Here is a 24,953-nt window from a genome sequence, read left to right on the forward strand (position 1 = left end):
GAATGTTTTATATAATGCATGATTCCAACTACTTTATCTGCCGTTTTTACAATGGTGGGGGGTTATAGGAGACATGAAATACGCATAAACAGCTGTAGCGGTGCTACAATTAAAACAGGACAGTCGTTCTCCTTGGTACCTTAATGTGTTTTGAATACAGCGAGCCAATTGAATACGGTGTACTGTTTCGCAACTCAATTATGTGGGATCTTGGCTTGTCTAGGGAGATGGTAACGCTGCATATAGAGCAGTAAGCACTGCTCGTAGTCGCCACAGTTGCATTAGCATCTGGACCTTTTATGCAAATTTCAAGAGCCGGCACCAGAGCCGGCGCCTTATATCCTTATTAGAAAGGGGGAATTAAATATTTATTAGGAGGGCAGGGGTTAGGGAGGGGTGCCTGCCCAGTGTTGTTGTGAAGACCTGTGATAGAGGAGGAGGAGAGAGAGGAGGAGGTGCCTGGTGTCTCTCTCCCTCAAGGTGCCACCATCTTAAGGCGTTTGGCAGTGGTGAGCACATGAGGAAGGTAGATCTAAAATGTCCGCTGGCACACACATGCGCACACACGCACACACACACATGCGCACACACACACACACACACACACACACACACACACACACACACGCACACACGCACACACACGCACGCACACACACACACACACACACACACACACACACACACACACACACGCACACGCGCACAGACGCACACACGCAGTGTGGTTGGTGCGTGTGGTGCTCTGAAGCCAATTATTCAATTAGCGGCATCACCAGCCATGCCTGCCAAACATCTCGTTTGCATACATTAGTCCTTTGATTACTGTCACCTTTGTGATTTTCTCATGTCTTGCTTTCCAATGTTGGTCTCCCACACTGTATTGACTGTAACTGTCACACCGGCAAAGTGTGAACTGTATTTGTTAATATTGAATGGATTAGAGTTTTACATTTTTAAGGAAATTCCTGGCTATAGCCAAAGAAGATATTTGTGTCACATTGCATGTGAACATTTTTATAATCTCTTGGGAAATCTTTTAAACAATTCAAGTGTTGGCAAAGTTCGCTTGCAGGCCAAAAGCAAAACTGAAAGATGGATTAATTTACTAAAGTCCATGATACAAAGATAAGACAGGAAGCCATTGCAAAGTAAATAAAGCATGTCCATATGCCATACCCCATTTCTGCTATCATTAGCCTCAACCACTACACATCAAAGAAACAAAACATAATTTCACCTTATATCTGAAATAACATAGCTACAGTTACAGTGGGGAGAACAAGTATTTGATACACTGCCGATTATGCAGGTTTTCCTACTTACAAAGCATGTAGAGGTCTGTAATTTTTTTATCATAGGTACACTTCAACTGTGAGAGACGGAATCTAAAACAAAAATCTGGAGAATCACATTGTATGATTTTTAAGTAATTAATTAGCATTTTATTGCATGACATAAGTATTTGATCACCTACCAACCAGTAAGAATTCCGGCTCTCACAGACCTGTTAGTTTTTCTTTAAGAAGCCCTCCTGTTCTCCACTCATTACCTGTATTAACTGCACCTGTTCGAACTCGTTACCTGTATAAAAGACACCTGTCCACACACTCAATCAAACAGACTCCAACCTCTCCACACTGGCCAAGACCAGAGAACTGTGTAAGGACATCAGGGATAAAATTGTAGACCTGCATAAGGTTGGGATGGGTTACAGGACAATAGGCAAGCAGCTTGGTGAGAAGGCAACAACTGTTGGCGCAATTATTAGAAAATGGAAGAAGTTCAAGATGACGGTCAATCACCCTCTGTCTGGGGCTCCATGCAAGATCTCACATCGTGGGGCATCAATGATCATGAGGAAGGTGAGGGATCAGTCCAGAACTGCATGGCAGGACCTGGTCAATGACCTGATGATAGCTGGGACCACAGTATCAAAGAAAACCATTAGTAACACACTACGCCGTCATGGATTAAAATCCTGCAGCGCACGCAAGGTCCCCCTGCTCAAGCCAGCGCATGTCCAGGCCCGTCTGAAGTTTGCCAATGACCATCTGGATGATCCAGAGGAGGAATGGGAGAAGGTCATGTGGTCTGATGAGACAAAAATAAAGCTTTTTGGTCTAAACTCCACTCGCCGTGTTTGGAGGAAGAAGAAGGATGAGTACAACCCCAAGAACACCATCCCAACCGTGAAGCATGGAGGTGGAAACATCATTCTTTGGGGATGCTTTTCTGCAAAGGGGACAGGACGACTGCACCGTATTGAGGGGAGGATGGGTGGGGCCATGTATCGCAAGATCTTGGCCAACAACCTCCTTCCCTCAGTAAGAGCATTGAAGATGGGTCGTGGCTGGGTCTTCCAGCATGACAACGACCCGAAACACACAGCCAGGGCAACTAAGGAGTGGCTCCGTAAGAAGCATCTCAAGGTCCTGGAGTGGCCTAGCCAGTCTCCAGACCTGAACCCAATAGACACTCTTTGGAGGGAGCTGAAAGTCCGTATTGCCCAGTGACAGCCCACGAAACCTGAAAGATCTGGAGAAGGTCTGTATGGAGGAGTGGGCTAAAATCCCTGCTACAGTGTGTGCAAACCTGGTCAAGAACTACAGGAAACGTATGATCTCTGTAATTGCAAACAAAGGTTTCTGTACCAAATATTAAGTTCTGCTTTTCTGATATATCAAATACTTATGTCACGCAATAAAATGCAAATTAATTACTTAAAAATCATACAATGTGATTTTCTAGATTTTTGTTTTAGATTCCGTCTCTCACAGTTGAAGTGTACCTATGATATAAATGACAGACCTCTACATGCTTTGTAAGTAGGAAAACCTGCAAAATCGTCAGTGTATCAAATACTTGCTCCCCACGGTATATATTCCAAACAGCAATAAAGATGCTAAAAAACTATATTATTCATGCTTATATGTATTGTTGTTAGAAATGTAAAACATATATATAAGACATATAGACAACAAAGAATCAAAGCACTAGTTTTCTATTACCCAATGCTGGAGGAAAAAGGAAGTAACAAACAGTTTCAATATATTACACACTCAAAGAGGAGGGAGCATAAACATAACCACTTGTAACATATGGACATGCATTAATATACGCAATTCCCAATGCAAAGTTACACCTCACATTTTTATTTTAGAGCTATAAAACCAAACAGAATTCCGAAGAATTATGTTTTTTTTTACTAGGGTCGATGTAATATGGAGAACTTGGCAAGCCAGCCTATTCCCTATTGTAACGGTTTTCTTGTGGTGAAGGAGAGGCGGACCAAAACGCAGCGTGGTGGTTATTCATGTTTAATATATAAGGACACTATACATGAATAAACTAACAAAACAAGAATCGTGAAAACTCAAAACAGCCCTATCTGGTGCAAACACAGAGACAGGAACAATCACCCACCAACACACAGTGAAACCCAGGCTACCTAAGTATGATTTTACATTTACATTTAAGTCATTTAGCAGACGCTCTTATCCAGAGTGACTTACAAATTGGATTCTCAATCAGAGACAATTAATGACACCTGCCTCTGATTGAGAACCATACTAGGCCGAAACATAGAAATACCCAAATCATAGAAAAACAAACATAGACTGCCCACCCCAACTCACGCCCTGACCATACTAAATAATGACAAAACAAAGGAAATAAAGGTCAGAACGTGACACCTATAATGTAAGCTCCAACAGAAATAACTTAAAATGAATAACTTCGAATTAAACCAAATTGTTTGCACTCATGACTCACTCATAGTTTCAATTATAGTTTCTGCCAACCATCAAGCAAAAACTTGCAAGGTTGATAGCCAACTAGCCTGCTAACGTTAGCCCTACTAGCCTGCTAACGCTAGCCCTACCAGCCTATTAATGTTACGTTAGTACTACATGAGTCAGCCAGTTGCTATCAACATCTAGCTTGCAGATACATTCAAGTAAACCAAAGTTTGGGAAATACATAACACCAACTAACCAGCTATAAATTAATGTTAGTTATATGCAGTTATCCTAGCAAGCTAGCAAGACCAGCTAACATGAGTTATTTAGCCAAATAGCTATTAGCCTAGCCAGCCTAGCCACGTACCTTGCTTATAGTCAGCAAGCTAGAGCTGAACTACTGGAGACCAGCTATAACACAACCAAAACATACCCACAAGTCAGAGCAGAGTCTTACAGATTGATGGTTGTGCCCATCGGATAGTAAAAGCAAGCTTTTAAAAGCATGCAGTCTGAGTTAGCTACCAAAGCCAGGGGGAGGTGGGTTCTTCACCGGTCGATGAAGAGTCAGGTATATCCTAAATAGATAGATTCCAGATGTCCGTCAGCTAGCACTCTAGCAGTAAGCCACGGTGGAAAACGTTACAAAACTCCCATAGCCTACATCACAAATAACATGCTGAAAAGTTCACAAAACAAAAAGGAGGTACTAGAACACTTGAGCAAGCAGGTATGATTTTCTCTTTAGTTTTGAGCCCACGGGAAGAAGGCACCAGAGCCTGCTGTGCTAATGGGTTCCAACTAGATAACACCGCCATAAAGTCTGAAGAACATACTGCATGGCCTTACATTGTTTACATCCCACTTCTTGTTTACATCCCACTTCCTGTGATTGTTGGGCTCACTACCGCCAACACTTAGTCTGGAATGTAATTACATGTTAGCATGGGTAGTAGCCAGTTTGAGCTAACTACCGAGCTAGCATATGGACTCGGTAGCAGAGTAGATCCTCCGTATAAAGTTGAGAACTAGTGCATTGTGGGCAGTTTAAAAGATATACGGAAATTAGCTAATAAATATGTAATAACCAAAAACATAACTGTCTTTGGACTAAAAGGTAACCAGATTGTGACTACAACCTAGTGACTAAGTTTTAGACCACAGTGTGTTGTTACATTGGTGAGTAAAAACTCATGTTTCCTACCCTTTCAAAACCTCTTAAATGTAATGGCGAAATGTAGATTTCCCCTAAATAGTCATACCCACAAGTAACTGCTATTCATGTGTAATTACATGAGTCTGACATGCAAAAACTTTGTATATTTGGAAAGAAGACATCTGGAAGGTTATGAAGTTATTACAAGATAGATAGAAGGTACATAGTTCAGAATACACAAGCTGAAGCATACACAAAAAAAAACATATTTCATTGACAAGCTATAAGTGAATTATTGATGACTAGAGCTGGAAACACATCAGATGGCTTCCACAACATGTGAACAATATCAGAAAAAACTATGGGATTGATAGACCTAACAACAAGAGATGAGCAGATGTTTTAGTAAGTGGTGTCAGGTGTGGTCACGGGACATTTCCAAGTGTCCCTAAACTTCTCCAAAGTGGCATATGTCTGTAAATTAGATCATTCCAGTGCTATTACATATTTGCAATCCCTAAATGCTATTTCCTCAGTATAAAAACAAAATTTCTACCATATCAACCTCACTCAAACATTGTGGGGGTGTCATGGGGTATCCAGGGTACATTCAAGTGTCCTTTCAACCTCTCCAAAGTGTCCGAATGTGGTAATTAAGCTAGTTTTGCACACTGGATGTGCCTAAAAGTTATTGTTCACTATAAAAACTACATCACTTCTACAACACCAACATCTCTCAAACATTGTGGTGGTGTCAGGGGACAAACAGGGGACATGGATGCCAACAACACCCCCCATGTAGCTATAAAACAAACACAAACCAAATCGAAGCTTACCTTGTAAGATGTTTGCGGTTTGGTGAAAATGTTTGGTAAAATAAACATTTTGACTCTCAGGGTTGGGGATCAATAAAGATAGGTCACAGGCAGACACATATGTTATACTTATGATGTGTGAAGTCCCGGCTTTCAGTGTGTATCAACGTATTCTGTGTTTATTCCGTTTATGCTTTACAATGCTAACCAGAATGTAAGTAGCAGACATCTTGAAATTAGGTCATCGGCTCGGCCTGCCCTTATAAATTCGTATGCCCATATATGGTAGTAAGTCATACCAAATATTTGAAGGCACCGATCAATAGCCAAGATACTCAGCTTCCGCAGACACCCTGCTTTTGCAGATAGGGGCTACCGTTCTCATACCAAACTGAATTGAATAAAAACAATCAAATAGGGTCCACAAATATGGGGACTTTACATTTAAGAGGTTTTAAGCCTGTCACATGCTTCCCAGTCAAAACATTTCATGCATATAGTGCCTTCAGAAAGTATTCACATCCCTTAACCTTTTCCACATAAGTGTTGTGTTACAGCCTGAATTTAACATTTATTACATTGAGATGTTGTGTTACAGATCTGCCCACAATGCCCCATAATGTCAAAGTGGAATTTTGTTGGTAGAACATAAAAAAAACCAAATGTTTAATGACAAGCTAAAATGTCTCAAGTCAATAATAATTCAACCCCTTTGTTATGGGAAGCCTAAATAAGTTCAGGAGTAAAAATGTGCTTAACAAATCACATAATAAGTTGCACAGAATCATTATGTGTTCAATAATAATGGTTAACATGATTTTTGAATGACTACCTCATCTCTGTTCCCAACACATACAATTATCTGTAAGGTCCCTCTAACGAGCAGTGAATTTCAAGCAACTTCTCATTATCAATCATGGTGGTGGCTGCATCATGTTGTGGGTATGCTTGTCATCGACAAGGACTAGGGAGTTTTTTTAGGATAAAAATAAACGGAATAAAGCTAAGCACAGGCAAAATCCTAGAGGAAAACCTTGTTCAGTCGTATGTCCGATAGACACGGGGAGACTAACTCACCTTTCAGCAGGACAATAACCTAAAACACAAAGCCAAATTTAGTTGCTTACCAAGATGCAGTGGTGTAAAGTACTGTGGTAAAAATACTTTGAAGTACTACTGACAGTTGAAGTCGGAAGTTTACATACACTTAGGCTAGATTCATTAAAAGTCTTTTTTCAACCACTCCACAAATTTCTTGTTAACAAACTATAGTTTTGGCAAGTCGGTTAGGACATCTACTTTGTGCATAACACAAATAATTTTTCCAACAATTGTTTACAGACAGATTATTTCACTTAAGACAATTCCAGTGGGTCAGAGGTTTACATAAACTAAGTTGATTGTGTCCTTAAACAGCTTGGAACATTCCAGAATATTATGGCATGGCTTTAGAGGCTTCAGATAGGATAATTTACATAATTTGAGTCAATTTGAGGTGTACCTGTGGATGTATTTCAATGCCTACCTTCAACCTCAGTGCCTATTTGCTTGACATCATGGGAAAATCAAAAGAATTCAGCCAGGACCTCAGAAAAAAAATTGTAGACCTCCACAAGTCTGGTTTATCCTTGGGAGCAATTTTCAAATGCCTGAAGGTACCATGTTCATCTGTACAAACAATAGTACGTAAGTATAAACACCATGGGACCACGCAGCCGTCATACTGCTCAGGAAGGAGACGTGTTCTGTCTCCTAGAGATAAACGTACTTTGGTGCGAAAAGTGCAAATCAATCCCAGAACAACAGCAAGGGACCTTGTGAAGATGCTGGAGGAAACAGGTACCATAAACAGGTACCAACATACTTTTTGGAGAAATGTCCTCTGGTCAGATGAAACAAAAATAGAACTGTTGTTTGGCCATAATGACCATCGTTATTTTTGGAAGAAAAAGGGGGAGGCTTGCAAGCTGATGAACACCATCCCAACCATGAAGCACAGGGGTGGCAGCATCATGTTGTGGGAGGGCTTTGCTGCAGGAGGGACTGGTGCATTTCACAAAATTGATGGCATCATGAGGGAGGAAAATTATGTGGCTATATTGAAGCTACATCACAAGACAACCTTTAAGTAGTTAAAGCTTGCTCGCAAATGGGTCTTCTAAATGGACAATGACCCCAAGCATACTTACAAAGTTGTGGCAAAATGGCCTAATAAAGTCAAGGTATTGGAGTCACAAAGACCTCAATCCCATAGAAAATATGTGGGCAGAACTGAAAAAGCATTTGCGAGCAAGGAAGCCTACAAACCTGACTCAGTTACACCAGCTCTGTCAGGAGGAACGGGCCAAAATTCACCCAACTTATTCTGTACTTTACTATTTATATTTTTCCAACTTTTACTTTTACTTCACTACATTCCAAAAGACTTTTCCTTGACACCGAAAAGTACTCATTACATTTTGACAGGAAAATTGTCCAATTCAAACACTTATAAAGAGAACATCCCTGGTCATCCCTACTGCCTCTGATCTGGCGGATGTCTGAGTGTTGGTAGTTTGCCCCAGGCTATCCATAAATAAATACAGAACAAGAAAATTGTGCCATCTGGTTTGCTTAATATAAGGAATTTTAAATTATTTATACTTTTACTTTTGATACTTAAGTATATTTAAAACCAAATACTTTTAGAGTTTTACTCAAGTAGTATTTTACTGCGTGACATCATTCACTTTTACTTGAGTCATTTTCTATTAAGTTATATTTACTTTTGAGTCCTCTTCCACCACTGCCAAGATGACATTGAATGTTTCTTAATGTGGCCTAGTTAGAGATTTTACTTACATCAGCTTGAACAACCAACTTGACAGCGCTTGAAGAATAATGTGCAAATATTGTACAATCGAGCTGTGCAAAGCTCTTGGAGACTTACCCACAAGGACTCACAGCTATATTCAATGCCAAATGTGTTTCAGGGGGGTGAATACTTATCTAATCAATATATATTAGTGTTTTCATTTTCATTAATTTCTCATTTAAAAAAAAATTAAATCCTTCCAATTTGATATTACAGAGTATTTTGTGTAGATCATTGACCCAGAATAACAATTACATCTATTTGAATTCCACTTTGTAATAGAACAGAATGTGGAAAAAGTTCTTCTGAAGGCACTGTATATTATCACGAAATGTCATTAAGTTTTTGTTCATTTTTGTGTGTGTTTTTTTATTCAGCTGTTCGCACAAGACTTGAGACAAGTCAAAGTTTGTCAGGAAAAGTCTTCTCCCTTTTGTCGGTGATTGGTCGACAGTACTACTCCTAGTAGAAGTGGGAACTATGTACGGGATTCTTCAATAAAGTGTTTGTTGTCATTCAACGAGAGATGACTAGTTTCCGTGCACATTTTTCCACTTGAGAAATACTGCACCAAGCATCTTAGTTCGATGTAATTACACAACTTAGACGTCAAAACAATTGCTCTCTCTCTCTCTCTCTCTTTCTCTCTCTCTCTCTCTCTCTCTCTCTCTCTCTCTCTCTCTCTCTCTCTCTCTCTCTCTCTCTCTCTCTGTGCACATGTGTGTGTGCTCCCATAACAGTAATCACTTGTGATCTAGTCCACATTATGAACATACTCATATGAGCTAGGCAGATATACGGCCAGTTCCTTCCTGTCACCCTTCTTCCTGGTGATGCATGGTATACCCCAGCGTACTCCTAGAGAAGTCTGGATAATTAAACAACTGCGTGTTTGAGCCTGGCCTCTGATAATGGATTGAAGTGAGACAGGAAGTGAGACAGCCAACACAAGTCACACTCTGATAACATTACTGCTGTGTTACTAGCATTTACACAACATCATAATATTAGGAAAGTTAATTGAAGTTAATTATTAGTGGCCACAGAACAAACAGTTTGAATGTGACTGGGCTCTATTCAATCCGCATTGTAGAAATTCAGCGTTTTAGCTTCATGTCACCTTTATTGGAAATTATCTGTACATTTCTGTTGCAGAATCTGTAACACTTCAGCATTACAGATTGAATTGAGCTTTGAGTTTTTGTGTCTACCTGTGCCGTTGTGCTCTGTGTCTGTAGTGGTTGAGACTTGGTACTTGAGCTTCTGTGGCACAGTGATTATCTGCATGTAGGCCAGAAGCCACAGAGCGAGAGGAGGGGGATGGGGGGATGGGGTGCACAGGAGAGAGATGCGATGAGACAAGCCACACAAGCCTCAAAGGGAACAGAGTGGGGGGTACCAAGCAGCTACCCTAAACCCTGCCGTAGGGCTAGGAACAGACAGACTTGGTTAACCACAGAACCATAAAAACATACAAGTGCACATACAAAGAGGGTGAGAGAGAGAGAGAGAGAGAGAGAGAGAGCGAATCTACAGCATGTGTGCGTGTCGAATACGTTTTTAATGAATCACAGCGTGAAATCACCTACCTATATTGAAAAAATATATAAATGCAACATACAACAATTTCCAAGATTTTACTGAGTTATAATTGATGTACGGAAATCAGTCAATTGAAATGTATTCATAAGCCCCTAATCTATGGATTTCACATGACTGGGAAAACAGAAATGCATTTGCTTGTCACAGATACCTTAAAAAACAAGGTAGGGCGTGGACCAGAAAACCAGTCAGTATCTGGTGCGACCACCATTTTCCTCAGCACGACACATCTCCTTTGCATAGAGTTGATCAGGCTGTTGATTGTGTCCTGTGGAATGTTGTCCCACTCCTCTTCAATGGCTGTGCGAAGCTGCTGGATATTGACTGGAACGGAACACGCTGCAGGACACGTCGATCCAGAGCATCCCAAACATGTTCAATGGTTGACATCATGTCTGGCGAGTATGCAGGCCATGGAAGAACTAGGAAATGTTCAGCTTCCAGGAATTGTGCACAGATCCTTGCAACATGGTGCCATGCATTATCATGCTGAAACAAGAGGTGATGGCGGCGAATAAATGGCATGACAATGTGCCTCAGGATCTTGTTAAGGTATCTCTGTGCGTTCAAATTGCCTTCGATAAAATGCAATTGTGTTCGTTGTCCATAGCTTGTGCCTGCCCATACCATAAACCCCACTGCCACCATGGGGGCACTCTGTTCACAACAAAGCATATCGCTCGCCCCAACGACACCATACATGCTGTCTGCCATCTGCCCTGTATTGTTGAAACCGGGATTAATCCTTGAAGAGCACACTTCTCCGGTGTGACAGTGGCCAATGAAGGTGAGCATTTGCCCAATGAAGTTGGTTACGACGCCAAACTGCAGTCAGGTCAAGACCCCGTTGAGGACAACGAGCACACAGATGAGACAATTTCTGACAGTTTGTGCAGAAATTCTACTGTTGTGCAAACCCACAGTTTCATCAGCTTCCTGGGTGGCTTGTCTCTGATGATCCTGCAGGTGAAGAAGCCGGATGTAGAGGTCCTGGGCTTGCTTGGTTACACGTGGTCTGTGGTTGTGAGGCTGGTTGGACGTACTGCCAAATTCTCTAAAATGACGTTGGATGTGGGTTATGGTGGAGAAATTAACATTCAATTATCTGACAATAGCTCTGGTGGTCAATCCTGCAGTCAACATGCCAATTGCACGCTCCCTCAAAACTTGAGACATCTGTGGTATTGTGTTGTATGACAAAACATACAACACAATAGAGAGGTGTGTTATTGTCCCCAGAACAAGGTGCATCTGTGTAATGATCATGCTGTTTAATCAGCTTCTTTATATGCCACAACTGTCAGGTGGATTATCTTGGCAAAGGAGAAATGCTCACTAACCAGGATGTAAACACATTTTTGAGAAATTTGCTTTTTGTGCATATAGAACATTTCTGGGATCTTTTATTTCAGCTCATGAAACATGGGACCAACACTTTACATGTTACGTTGATATTTTTGTTCGGTGTAGATTCGGTCCTTTGATATGTTTTCTGAAATTACATGCTTTATTCAGCAATTTCAGTGCACTCAATGATGCAGGGATGTAGTACTCTTTCACACTTTTATTGGTCTTATTATAGACTGGTTGGCAGACAACTTCACGAAAACGATGCGCACGCATCGATAGGGCCAGAAGCCGTACTTTGTTATGATTCTAAATGGTGACATAGCTTGCATCAATGGCAAGAAGCTGCAATGTGGGGAATCAAAGGTGTCTCGTTTCAGCTAGTTTTATCTTGGTATTGATATCATGGCAATGCTAATATGGCTACAACTCGCTAGATAACAGTATTTCAGAGACAAGTGCTCATTGTGCAAATGTATTTATGTTTTCAATAAACATTTGGAGACTAAATATAGTACAAGTTGTCAAAAATCTAAGCGTGTACGGTCGAGCGTACATGTATTTGTGCGTGTGTGTGCGTTCATCCTAGTTTGACATGGAGGCTTAATAAGAACTGGCAGCTGTCAATCTCCTGTTGACGTCTATCAGGAAGGCCACGACCTAACATGGGCACACAACAGAAACTCTCCGAGACAGTGGAAAGATACTTGATATAAAGATAACACACATTGTAACGCCTCTCTCGGAAGCCGCTCTTGGAAGGCACCACTTTTCCATTTTTTTTTTTTTTTTTTAATTAAATCTTAGGGATCCCTAAGCGCGGGATTGATTTGACAACATCCAGTGAAATTGTAGAGCGCCAAATTTAAACTACAGAAATATCAATATTCAACCTTCAAGGAAATATAAGTGTAATACATCAAAATAAAGCTTAACTTCTTGTTTATCCAGCCGCTGTGTCAGATTCCAAAAAGGCTTTAAAGCAAAAGCAAACCATGCGATTATCTGAGGACAGCGCCGGGCATACAGTCACATGAAAATAATTTTTCAACCAGGCAGGTGCGACACAAAAGTCAGAAATAGCCATATAATAAATGCCTTACCTTTGAAGATCTTCTTCTTTTTGCAATCTCAAATGTCTCAGTGACACAATGAATGGTTGTTTTGTTCGATAAATTCCTTCTTTATATCCCCAAAATTTTAATTTATTTGGCGCGTTTGATTCAGAAACTCACCGGTTCCAACATGACTACAAAGTATCTAATAAGTTACATGTAAACTTGGTCCAAACATTTCAAACAACGTTCCTAATCCAACCTCAGGTATCCTAAAATGTAAATAAACAATAAAATTTCAGACGGAATAAATTGTTTCTAATACCGGATAAAAACAAGTTGAAGCGCACTCCAGTTCCCGCGCAACAAAAGACTAAAGCTCTTCAGAGTGACACCTACAAAGAACAGCCCTACTTCTTCATTTCTCAAAAGAAAAACATAGAACAATTTCTAAAGACTGTTGACATCTAGTGGAAGCCATAGGAACTGCAATCTGGGCCCTAATAAATCAGGCCTCCCATAGAAACACATTGGAAAGCACAGTGACCTCCTGGATGGATTGTGCTCTGGGTTTCGCCTGCCAAATCAGTTCTGTTATACTCACAGACATTATTCTAACGGTTTTAGAAACCTCAGAGTGGTTTCTATCCACATCTAGTAATTATATGCATATCCTAGCTTCTGGGCCTGAGTAGCAGGCAGTTTACTTTGGGCTTTTCATCCGGATGTGAAAATACTGCCTCTTATCCCAGAGAGGTTTTAAAGTAATTATTTTCATTTCACTTCACCAATTTGAACTATTTTGTGTATGTCCATTACATGAAATCCAAATAAAAATCCAATTTAAATTACAGGTTGTAATGAAATAATAGGAAAAACACCAAGGGGGATGAATACTTTTGCAAGGCACTGTATGTGTTGTCATTATACAGTGTCTCATCAATCACGTCCCTTGATCAACCAGAACATTGGTAGCCACTCAAATTAACTTTGCTAGAGTAAGGGGACCAGTTAGGTTACTCTAGCTTCACTCAATTGTAATATGAAGGTCAACACATTTGGTTGACTGGATACAGTTGTCAATGGTGACATTCTCTATGGAGTGCTATTACAGAGATATGGATTGGAAGGCTTCATATGTTGTTCTCCATTGGTTGTGGACTAATCCATTCTCTGTGATGTGGAGGCCATCACTAGTGATGCTGTTGTCTCTGAAAAGTACATTAGATTCTTCTTGGTGGGTTGCAGAGTTAACCCTTGACCCCAGAGGGCCATGTCCTCCCGAGAACAGGGTCTAGACCCCACTCTCCCACCACAGCCCCCTTCTGTCCAGAGTGGGGTCAGGGATGAGGGGGACATGGCAGCTCATGGAGCATCGGTATGCACTGAAACACCTCTACAAGCAGCTCTAGACAAGGCAGTCTGGGCTACAATTCATGCCATACAGTATTTAGCAATTTCAGATGTTTTAATATATTTTATCAGGCCTTGGGATAACACTTCTTATACATATACCATTGCTGCTGCTATTCATTTTTATCCGCCATTCTAAAGAACAATGTTGAACATATCAGAGTAGGCTATTGTGGGTTAATTTCATCACACATAGCGCATATCTTCAGTCAAAGAAATATAAAAGAAAACGTTTCTAAGTGGAGCGAAGCAGTCATATGACATCAAGGTGTTAGAGCTGCTATTTGTGGCTGTGTGTAAAGGTTCAGCAGCGTGAAGTTATTACCAATTTGAATTCTGTAGAGCAAACTTAGCGCTTGTAAATGCTACCTCTGCTCGCAAGCGTCATGTGATCACCCATCTGCCTCTCCTCTGGAACATGTTAATTGTGATTTACTCTAGAAACTATATTTGACATGTAAAGGTTACTGGCTGCATGGAAAAGCATTACACTTACACTTTTGCCTCGGTGTGTGTGTTCCCTTGTGTTTTAGGGTTGGAGGAATATGGCCCTGATTCCCCTGCTGTCGGAGAGAGGCCTAATGGAGATGTCTGGAACTTGCCCTACTGCTAAACCAACATGAGGTGAGTTCAGGTTAGAAAGCCAAAGGGCCCAAATGACACAAAGAAGCAAATTCTGAACTGACCATGATGCGTGTGTGTGTGTGTGTGTGTGTGCGCGTGCGCATGTGTGTGTGCGTGCGCACATGTGGGTGTGTGTGCACGCATGTGCGTGCACTCTGTTCTTGTTCATGTGAGCGTCTGTACATGTGTGCTTGAGAGTGTGTCTCTGCATGCCCGCAGCAAAGTTAGCCTCTGTGTTGAGTAAACCCTTGGATATTAGTAGCGGTCCAGGGAACGCAGTAAACAGAAGAAAAAAAAAACACTGGTTTGAGGGGAACTCATGCAACGTGGCCATGGGCAATATCAAATCCAATGACCCGTTCCTCTGCCCTCTGGTCCGTACCAAAGACATGAGTCAAAAGGGGGGCAGAGGCTAGCGTTGACTGTTTGACATCAGCACAACCTCACAGTCTGAAAGGTGGAACCCATAAAAAGGTAATACAATTGGCTATAGTCATTGCAAATGATGTACAAACAGGCAAGGTTCTTGGGGAGGTTATATGGAACATCCCCTTATTATTCACCACATAATCTGTGCATGATGTGTGGATGTAGCATTGTAGTTGTACTGCCACATTGGTTGATCTATGCCATTTAATATGACAGAGGACGACACAATTAGCTTGCTTTAGTGATGTGTTGCAGAAGGTCTTGTTTCGTGGTATTTTTATGGCCTATTTCCTCAGCATTTGTTTTTATCCTTGATTGGACCTTTGACCTTAACCTTTGTATAACTATCTCAGACACAGCTGGAGAGATTGACAGGATGTTAGTTTCCTGGGATATTGAATGTGCGTGCTGTGCACAATATGCTAAATCAGTAGACATACAACTCTGTCAGCAAAAATATTCCGATAGCTAAAAATACCGACCTCTCACTCATTCTCATACCAAGAGCTTATTACCCCTAGTACCATTCTGACCGAATGTTCTGGCAACTCTAAAAGGCTCTTTGTATGTATTGGTATTCCAGTAAAGCTGATTTCTTGTGTGATGTTGTGGAAATCAAGGGTTCAAGAGAGTAAGAGTGATGTCAGCACCCATGGGCCTCAACGTCTGGTAGTGTACCCACTGTAATTACTCCCTCTACTCTCTGTCAATTGGTGGAGTGCTCTGAAGGGCCAATTAGGGAGGGCAGCCCGAGTCGCCGGGCAGGAGAGTCAGCAGCAGAGTCACTACCCGCCATTTAAACTCCAAGACCTTTAGCCGTCATAGAGAGGAGCACTGTTATCAAATCATTAGTTTATTTTTAAACCATTGATACAGTCAAGGCCAAAGATTTGTGAAAAAAATACCAAAAATACACATTTCTCAGACTGAGAATGGGGTTTCGAGTTTTGGTATTAAATAGCAGGAAGCACCCTGGCATGGTAATATTGTGTGTATTGTAATTCAAATCTAACTATACCTCTCTCTGGAAGGATGCAATTTACGCTGTAGCCAGTGTTGGCTGTTGACAAGATCATACGCTATTGTCCGTCTGGTTGGTGTTCCATTGAAACTAAACAAAAAAACTCCAGTCCATTATGTGGGTAAATGTTACTATATGTGTCGTCAGGAACGCGTTGTGCTGTGGACTTGTAAGTCAGGAGGAAGGTAGATGGATATTGTTAACTGGAGTCTTCAGTATCGGGCCATTGGTTTGAGTTCATTCTATATTTCAAATACTTATTAAATGTGAAAGCGGGCTTTAACCATGGTCCTCTCCAAAACACTAAATCTACCTTGTTTATGATGTTTTTACAACAATACCATAGCATCCATGTCACCATCCTAAAAGCAGCGTGTTAGTCATTAGACCACTATATCCACTGTTGCATTTAAGTAGACTGCAATGGAAGATAACTGGCACACTACGCTTTTTAAGAGTCAGAGTGGTGTCTAACCTCCCATCAGCCATTGCATGGTTGGGGTCATGGGGTTAAAGCCCAAACAGGAAGAGATGGCTATTTTCAACTCTCAGATAAAGATGTGCAGTGACACTCCTAAAACATTCCCCTGGAAACAGGTCTAATGCAGCCTATCATTTCTATCTCCCTGTTATACTCCCCTGACCATATCCAAATTACAATAATTGCTTTTGGGTTTAAATGTGCTGCATGCGCTGTGGGCAGTGGGTACATGTTCTGAAATTCATATGACTTATGTATAGATACACACACACAACAAGTCAAAAGTTTTAGAACACCTATTCATTCAAGGGTTTTTATTTAGTTGTACTATTTTCTACATTGTAGAATAACAGTGAAGACATCAAAACTACGAAATAACACATATGGAATCCTGTAGTAACCAAAAAAGTGTCAAACAAATCAGAAAATATGATTTATATTTGAGATTCTTCAAAGTAGCTACCCTTTGCCTTGATGACATTTTTGCACACGCTTGGCATTCTCTCAACCAGCTTCATGAGGTAGTCACCTGGAATGCATTTCAATTAACAGGTGTGCTCTCTTAAAAGTTAATTTGTGGAATTTATTTCCTTCTTAATGCGTTTGAGCTAATCAGTTGTGTTGTCACAAGGTAGGGGGGGTATAAAGAAGATAGCCCTATTTGATATAAGATGCCCATATTATGGCAAGGACTACTCAAATAAGCAAAGAGGAGCGAGAGTCCATCATTACTTTAAGACATGAAGGTCAGTCAATATGGAAAATTTCAAGAACTTTGAAAATTTCTTCAAGTGCAGTAGCCACAGGAATGGAAGACCCAGAGTTACCTCTGATGTAGAGGATAAGTTCATTAGAGTTACCAGCCGCAGAAATTGCAGCCCAAATAAATGCTTCAGCAACAGACACATCTAAACATCAACTGTTCAGAGGAGACTGTGAATCAGGCCTTCGTGGTCGAATTGCTGCAAAGAAACCACTACTAAAGTACACCAATAATAAGAAGGGATTTGCTTGGACCAAGAAACAAGCAATTGACATTAGACCAGTGGAAATGTGTCCTTTGGTCTGGAGTCCAAATTGGAGATTTTTTGTTCCAACCGCTGTATCTTTGTGAGACGCAATGTGGGTGAACAGAGGATCTCTGTATGTGTATTTCCCACCGTAAAGCATGGAGGAGGATGTGTTATGGTGTGGGGGTGCTTTGCTGGTGACACTGTCTGTGATTTATTTAGAATTCAAGACACACTTAACCAGCATGGCTATCACAGCATTCTGCTGCAGCGATATGTCATCCCACCTGATTTGGGCTTAGTGGGACTATCTGCTGCATCAGACGACCTGGCCTCCACAATCCTCCAACTAAATTGAGATGGTTTGGGATGAGTCGGTCCGCAGAGTGAAGGAAAAGCAGCCAACAAGTGCTCAGCACATTTGGGAACTCCTTCAAAATGGTTGGAAAAGCATTCCAGTTGAATCTGGTTGAGAGAATGCCAAGAGTATGCAAAGCTGTCATGCAGGCAAAGGGTGGCTATTTGAAGAATAAAATATACAGGTATTTAGATTTGTTTTACACTTTCTTGGTTACTAAATGATTCCATATGTGTTTTTTCATAGTTTTGACGTCTTCACTATTCACTTAATTCTAATATATATATACATACATATATACATACATACACACACACACACACACACACACACACACACACATTGTATTCATAGAATAGCAACCATGAAAATGCAAAATATCACACATGTTTCTATCCTATTGCTTTTATATGACACAGCATTACTTGTACAATGTAGCACTAATGCTTATCTAAAATAGAACCTGTGGAAATATGACAGAGAGCAGTAGTTAGGTGTTGCTGTTTACAAGGCACAGCCCATGTTTGCCTGGAATAGGCCTTTCAGAATATAACCGCATGCAGCCTCCATGTCATTAACACTAGGCCACAGGACATAATGAAGTCCCCTGCATGTGTTTGCATGATTAAAGAGAGGTACAGTGTGTGCGTGTGTGTGTGTGTGTGTGCATCTGTGTGTGTTCATTTTTGTGCGTTCATTTTTGTTGCTTTGGCACACAGATGACATTAGGTGCCAGCGTACAACACGGCTTTCGGAAGTCCATAAGAAAATGTCTACAATATGAATTAAGTCTTTATTATAATGCAATAAATGCGTAATAAACAAATAGTAGGTAGTGGTAATAAAGCAGCAAGGTTCAAGCATTAACCAAAGAAAATAGGTCATTTGCTAAATGTATTTATATGAAAGCTGCTATGTCATTAAAATAATTTTTTCCCATCTATAATTTTCCTATTTCCTATTCATCATGTAATTCCATATTTCATGCCTGGGTGCGATCCTTCCACCATGCTATATATTGCTGAGGCTTGTGCCTCTTAGCGATAGCACATTCTTTCCGGCATTTTTCCCCCCACAAAACTGTAACATTTCCATATTTTTTCTCATTTTGATTCGCGGAATTACTAGGAGTAGGGCATTTGGGGTGGGGGGTGGGGGGGGTTGACGACATCAGTTATCAATTTATAATTAAAAGGAATAAAACTGCAGTTTTTTCTCCATTTAATATCCAAGTAGCCGTCAGTGGAGTGTGTAATAGCACTGCGTAGGTAGGGTTTCTTCTGCATCATCATTTTACAGCGAGAACAAAGAATATGCGCATAATAAAATCATGCAAATGAATGCAAATCGCTGGCAGCAAGGAGGAGAGGGAAGGTGGAAGGAGGGAGGGGAGATGCAGAAGCTAAGAGGAGTGGTAGGGCTTGGTACTTACCCTCGCTAGGCAAACCTCATGCCCTGCACAATTTAAGATATCGCTTTTTTGACAAAAGGGGTAGATGGCCAAAAAATATTGCTTCATTTGTCTCTGTCTTATTCCAAACCCTTCTTTTTAGTTGTAGATTTGTACAGAAGTGTTTTTGAATATCCCTCCTTTGGGCCTGGATGGACCAATTTGAATTCAGATTCTCCAAATGCCAATTCCGAAGTTGCAAGACAATGCAAAGCCCAAACAAGATACAACTTGCATGTGTCATTTCCCTCAGTTACTCCTTATTCTCCCCCCTTCACTCCTTAGCAACATTTTGCATAAATGTTTTTTGAGAATTACATAATCTATTCTCAATCCTTTTTTTCATCTGCTGAATGCAGTGAATTGAAATGAAAATGTGTCTCTTGTGTTTTAATGGAAGAGACCAGGTTAGGGAGGGCAGGGCAGTACTTTGTGTGTTGGCTGATGCAACGCTGCTATGGCCCGATACAGCATCAGAGAAATGCAAAACATATATTACTAACACCACAGCTAATGAAAGTCTCCCCCTTACCCCCATCCGCTCACAAAAACCAGCCGACACTCCAACCTTATCAAAAATGTGACATTTTCCTGAGTACGTTCATTAAGCCCAAGCGAGGGGGATTAGGGATTGACAACCACCCCCGCCCTTTTCTAGCCCTTAGCCCTTTTCACAAATCACATATTCACATTATATTCCTGGATATTCAAATCAGTGTATACCATGCACATTGAGATTTGTTTGTAATGTATTATATATACATGGGATGAGGAAATTGTACTCTGGTCATGCAGGTTGTATGTGTAAAAACATTTTCAATAACATTTTTACAGTGAAAATGTTAAATACAATTTGCTTTTCGACTGCTCAGTGTTTTCAAATGGGAGATAGCTTGCTGGCAGATTACAGGTATGCTATTCAGTGTACATCTAACCAGGGATGGTGTACTCAACCTTCAACTTAATTCCAATATAATTCACACATTTAAGATAACTTTGACTACTTTAATTTTGAACAGTTTAATATAGCTTAGTCTTTATAACTGTGAAAAAGGCATAGACTGTGTGTGTGTGTGTATATGTCTACATAGTGCTCTGAGCTGCCCATATTTAAACAATGATCAGTGATTTGTGTGCAGTAGCATATAAAAGAACACTGGAATAATTACATCTCACACACAAATGCACGCACACACACACACACACACACACACACACACACACACACACACACACACACACACACACACACACACACACACACACACACACACACACACACACACACACACACACACACACACTGGACTACTCTTCGGCCACAATATGGCGAGTGAGAGAAGAGGGGGAAGGCATAGACAGACACTTACAATAATGCATAATGATGTTAACATTCCTGCATGTCTAATAGAGGCGGGACTGAGACAGACAATGGCTAGGCCGTCGTCTTGGTGTGTGTGTGTGTGTGTGGGTGTGCATGTGTATGTCTGGCAACAGTTTATAAAGATGAATTAATTGTGGCCTGGTGGGTGTACTACAGAGGTATTGCTCATGTTTGTTGGGTGCCATGCTGAAGTGACTGAGAAATTTTGGCTAAAGCATTAATCCAATCAAACATTATGGAAGATCTTGCATGTTTGTGCGTGAGCATGTTTGGGTCTGTTAACTAAGCATGTTTATGAATATACAGTCTCAGTCAAAAGTTTGGACAGAGAGTTTTTCAAGGGTTTTTCTTTATTTTTTTACTATTTTCTGCATTGTAGAATGTCATTAAAACTATGAAATAAGACATGGAATCATATAGTAACCAAAAAAGTGTTAAACACATCAAAATATATTTGAGATTCTTCAAAGTAGCCACTGTTTGCCTTCATGACAGCTTTGCACACTCTTGGCATTCTCTCAACCAGCTTCAACTGGAATGCTTTTTCAACAGTCTTGAAGGAGTTCCCTATATGCTGAGCACTTGTTGGCTGCTTTTCCTTCACTCTGCGGTGCAACTCATCCCAAACAATCTCAATTGGGTTGAGGTCGGGTGATTGTGGAGACCAGATCATCTGATGCAGCACTCCATCACTATCCTTCTTGGTAAAATAGCCCTTACACAGCCTGGAGGTCTGTTTTGGATCATTGTCCTGTTGAAAAACAAATGAAAGTCCCACTAAGCGCAAACCAGACGGGATGGCGCATCGCTGCAAAATGCCATGCTGATTTTAAGTGTGCCTTGAATTCTAAATAAATCACTGACAGTGTCACCAGCAAAGCACCCCCACATCATCACACCTCCTCCTCCATGCTTCACTGCGGGAACCACACATGCGGAGATCATCCGTTAACCTACTCTGCATCTCACAAAGACTCAGCGGTTGGAACCCAAAATCTAAAATTTGGACATCAGACCAAAGGACAGATTTTCACCGGTCTAATGTCCATTGCTCATGTTTCTGGAACCAAGCAATTCTATTCTTCTCATTGGTGTCCTTTCATAGTGGTTTCTTTGCAGCAATTCGCCTAGAAGGTCTGATTCCCGCAGTCTCCTCTGAACAGTTGATTTTGAAATGTGTCTGTTACTTGAACTCTGTGAAGCATTTATTTGGGCTACAATCTGAGGTGGAGTTAACTCTAATGAACTTATCCTCTACAGCAGAGGATAAGTAATGATAGACTGTAATGATAGAGTCTCTCTTTGCTTATTTGAGCTGTTCTTGGCATAATATTGACTTGTCTTTTACCAAATAGGGCTTTCTTCTGTATACCAACCCCACCTTAACTTTCAACAAGGCACACCTGGTAATTGAAAAGCATTCCAGGTGACTACCTCATGAAGCTGGTTGAGAGAATGCAAAGCTGTCATCAAGGCAAAGGGTGGCTACTTTGAAGAACACTTTTTTGGTTACTACATGATTCCACATGTTATTTCATACTTTTGATGTCTCCTCTATTATTCTACAATGTAGGAAATAATAAATAGTAAAAATAGAGAAAAACCCTGGAATGAGTAGGTGTATCCAAACAAAACCAATGCGCTGGAAGCTATATGACATCCACAGTAAAAACCGAATAGGTTGCATTTCTACGAATAAATCTTTCATTTAATCTCATTTAAATATTTACTAAGAGTGTGTCAAAGGGGTGGGGCTTAATTATGAGTGTAAGCATACACATCACCAAGTTCTCCACCGATGTCTATTATCTCTCTAAACCGCCCATCAGAACGATACATAAACACAGAAGATAATGGATTAGATATCAAAACTGAAGGAAGTGATACAAAACGGAGATGGGGAAAGACAGGCAGTGTCTCCAGACGAGGACTGGCAAAAATGAAGGTCATTTTCTGTGGGCACCCGTGGCATCTGGATTGCAGATCACTGAATTCCCCCCGAATGCGTTTCCGGGCTTTGGTGAGGGGGCCTTGGTTTATAGCCTACTAGACCCTATCTCTGCCTGGGTACACTTTATTTTTTCCCTACTCGAAATATGTATTTTGTGTTTCTGAATCAAATGTCAAGTTAATTTCCTGTGTGCCATGAGCGGTGTGTCCTTCCCTTGGGTGTGTGTGGCTGCACCGAGGATGTGAGTGGGGGAAGGGGGCACTGCGAGGAAAGGAGAGAGGCGAGGAGAGGTGTGGAGGCGGTGGCGTGTACAGTATACTAGTGTTTGTAAAATGGCTCTCTATGAAGCGCCAGAGTGGCGGGTTGTGTGTATGTGTGTACGTACAAAGAGTAACTGGTTGTGTTTTTGGTGTTCATTGAGTGTGTGTGCATGCATGCACGTGTTCCCTTGAACACTTATATTTCTAAAACTGTTTCTGGACGTGAAAGTATTTGCAGGCGTGCTTGCTTCAGTCTGATGCTATTCCACATGATTATTTTGTTATTTATGGATTTTCTGTTTGAAGTTATCAAGTTATCAGCATTATTATTTTCAATAATAATTTCAAGTGTGTTTTCCAATTGGAATTCTACACCTACAGCCAATGATATCACAAAACTAACCTGTTATGGTATCATGTGGAGCACATTCCACCCTCATTAAGGAGAATAGTCCCCTTATGACACGACCAATCAGAATGCTATCTTTCTATATTTCAGCTACAGGGAGCTGACCCATGGGCCCTGGCCATTAACTAATGATATCTCACTGTTCCATCATTATCACAGCCTCTCATCTTCATACTCGACCACAAAGACCTCTGTGTGTCTGTCTGTGTGAGTCTCTCTGTGCGTATGTGTCCATGAGTGTGTGTTAGAGCAATGTGCAGTTTAGAGTGCATTTTCTCATCAGCGGTGTCCTATCTGTAAACTGATTTAAAACATAACCCTATCACTAATGTCACTCATCACATGTGTTCTTTCAGACATGCTTACGCTCCATTATTATATTCAATAACGCTTCTCGTGTAGGATTTCTAGCTTCTGTGTTGCCTTCTGATGGCAGTCTTTGTCTCTTTCTGCCACTGTGGACTCTTGCTATATTCATTGAGGTTTTGTTGATTTTCTTTCCCAGTCCCCCCTATTTGCATTGAGTAATTGGGTGCTTCTGACAATCCTCATGTCTAGTGTACGTGTCCCTTTCATTTACGAGGTGCATCTTTTTGTAGTATTCTTTGTGTGAAAAGAAACAAATACTGTTGTTTTTTGAGAAACAATCAACACACTATTTGTATATATTTTATATGATCCGTTAATATTGTAATGCTGGAGTTAGTGACACAATATTTTAATATGAAATAAATACAATTATAGAAAATCATGCAGTATTACTATTTTAATGTCAACTGCCACACTCATTTGAAATGTGCATGTGTTGTGACAGCCATCATTCTAGTGTCTATGAGTGTACAATAAGGTGCTATCTAGAACCTAAAATGGTTATTTGGCTGTCCCCATAGGAGAACCCTTTGAAGAATCCTTTTTGGTTCCAGGTTAAACCCTTTTTGTTCCAAGTAGAACCCTTTTGGGTTCCATGTAAAACCCTTCCCACAGAGGAACCCAAAAGGGTTCTACCGGGGCTTTAAAAAGGGTTCTTCTATGGGGACAGCCGAAGAACCCTTTTGGAACCCTTTTTTTCTAAGAGTCTCTGAATGTGTAATTGCGTATTGCGACAGCCCTGTAAAACGCTGTAATGTGGAGAAATGGATTATCCATTTGTCATGTGTGCTTTCGCTGATGTATGCTCCTGCCCCACAAATGTCACATCCCATAACCCAGAAAAATTACACCAGTCCCACCTAATTACACATATTCATGATGCTGCTTTGCATGGCCCAGGTATCATGGTCTGTAGTAGCGAGGCACCGCGATCCAGCGATGTGTCAGAGCGAAAGGCTCGGAATCCACTGATTCACTGTGTCTCCTCACAAGCATAGGTTGGATAACACTCCCTTCATTCGTGTACATTTTATTATGATTTGAGAGCGCTTGGAAAGCCTTTTTGCATGTGGTTGTATAGCCTCTACATGGCCGCAACATTTAATCTGTATTAAAGAAATTAGCTTTTTCCTGGATTATCAAGGTCATTCTGAAAGAGAGGATTTTTCATATCCACTAACTCTCTTTTAGACATATTTTTGTTTCCAAATTTCAACATAAGTTT

At 40.8% G+C, this 24,953-nt stretch overlaps 1 long non-coding RNA gene across 2 annotated transcripts in view; it reads left to right on the forward strand.

Annotated features, from left to right (window-relative positions):
• LOC135514383 (uncharacterized) overlaps window positions 1-24,953 on the forward strand; it is a 67,289-nt gene that overhangs the window by 13,857 nt on the left and 28,479 nt on the right. For both annotated transcript variants that reach the window (XR_010451669.1, XR_010451670.1), the window contains exon 2: window positions 14,516-14,606. This is a non-coding gene — a long non-coding RNA (uncharacterized LOC135514383). The remainder of the gene's footprint in view (window positions 1-14,515; window positions 14,607-24,953) is intronic.

The sequence above is a fragment of the Oncorhynchus masou genome, chromosome 25 (genome assembly GCF_036934945.1).
Source record: "Oncorhynchus masou masou isolate Uvic2021 chromosome 25, UVic_Omas_1.1, whole genome shotgun sequence".
Classification (NCBI taxonomy): domain Eukaryota; kingdom Metazoa; phylum Chordata; class Actinopteri; order Salmoniformes; family Salmonidae; genus Oncorhynchus; species Oncorhynchus masou.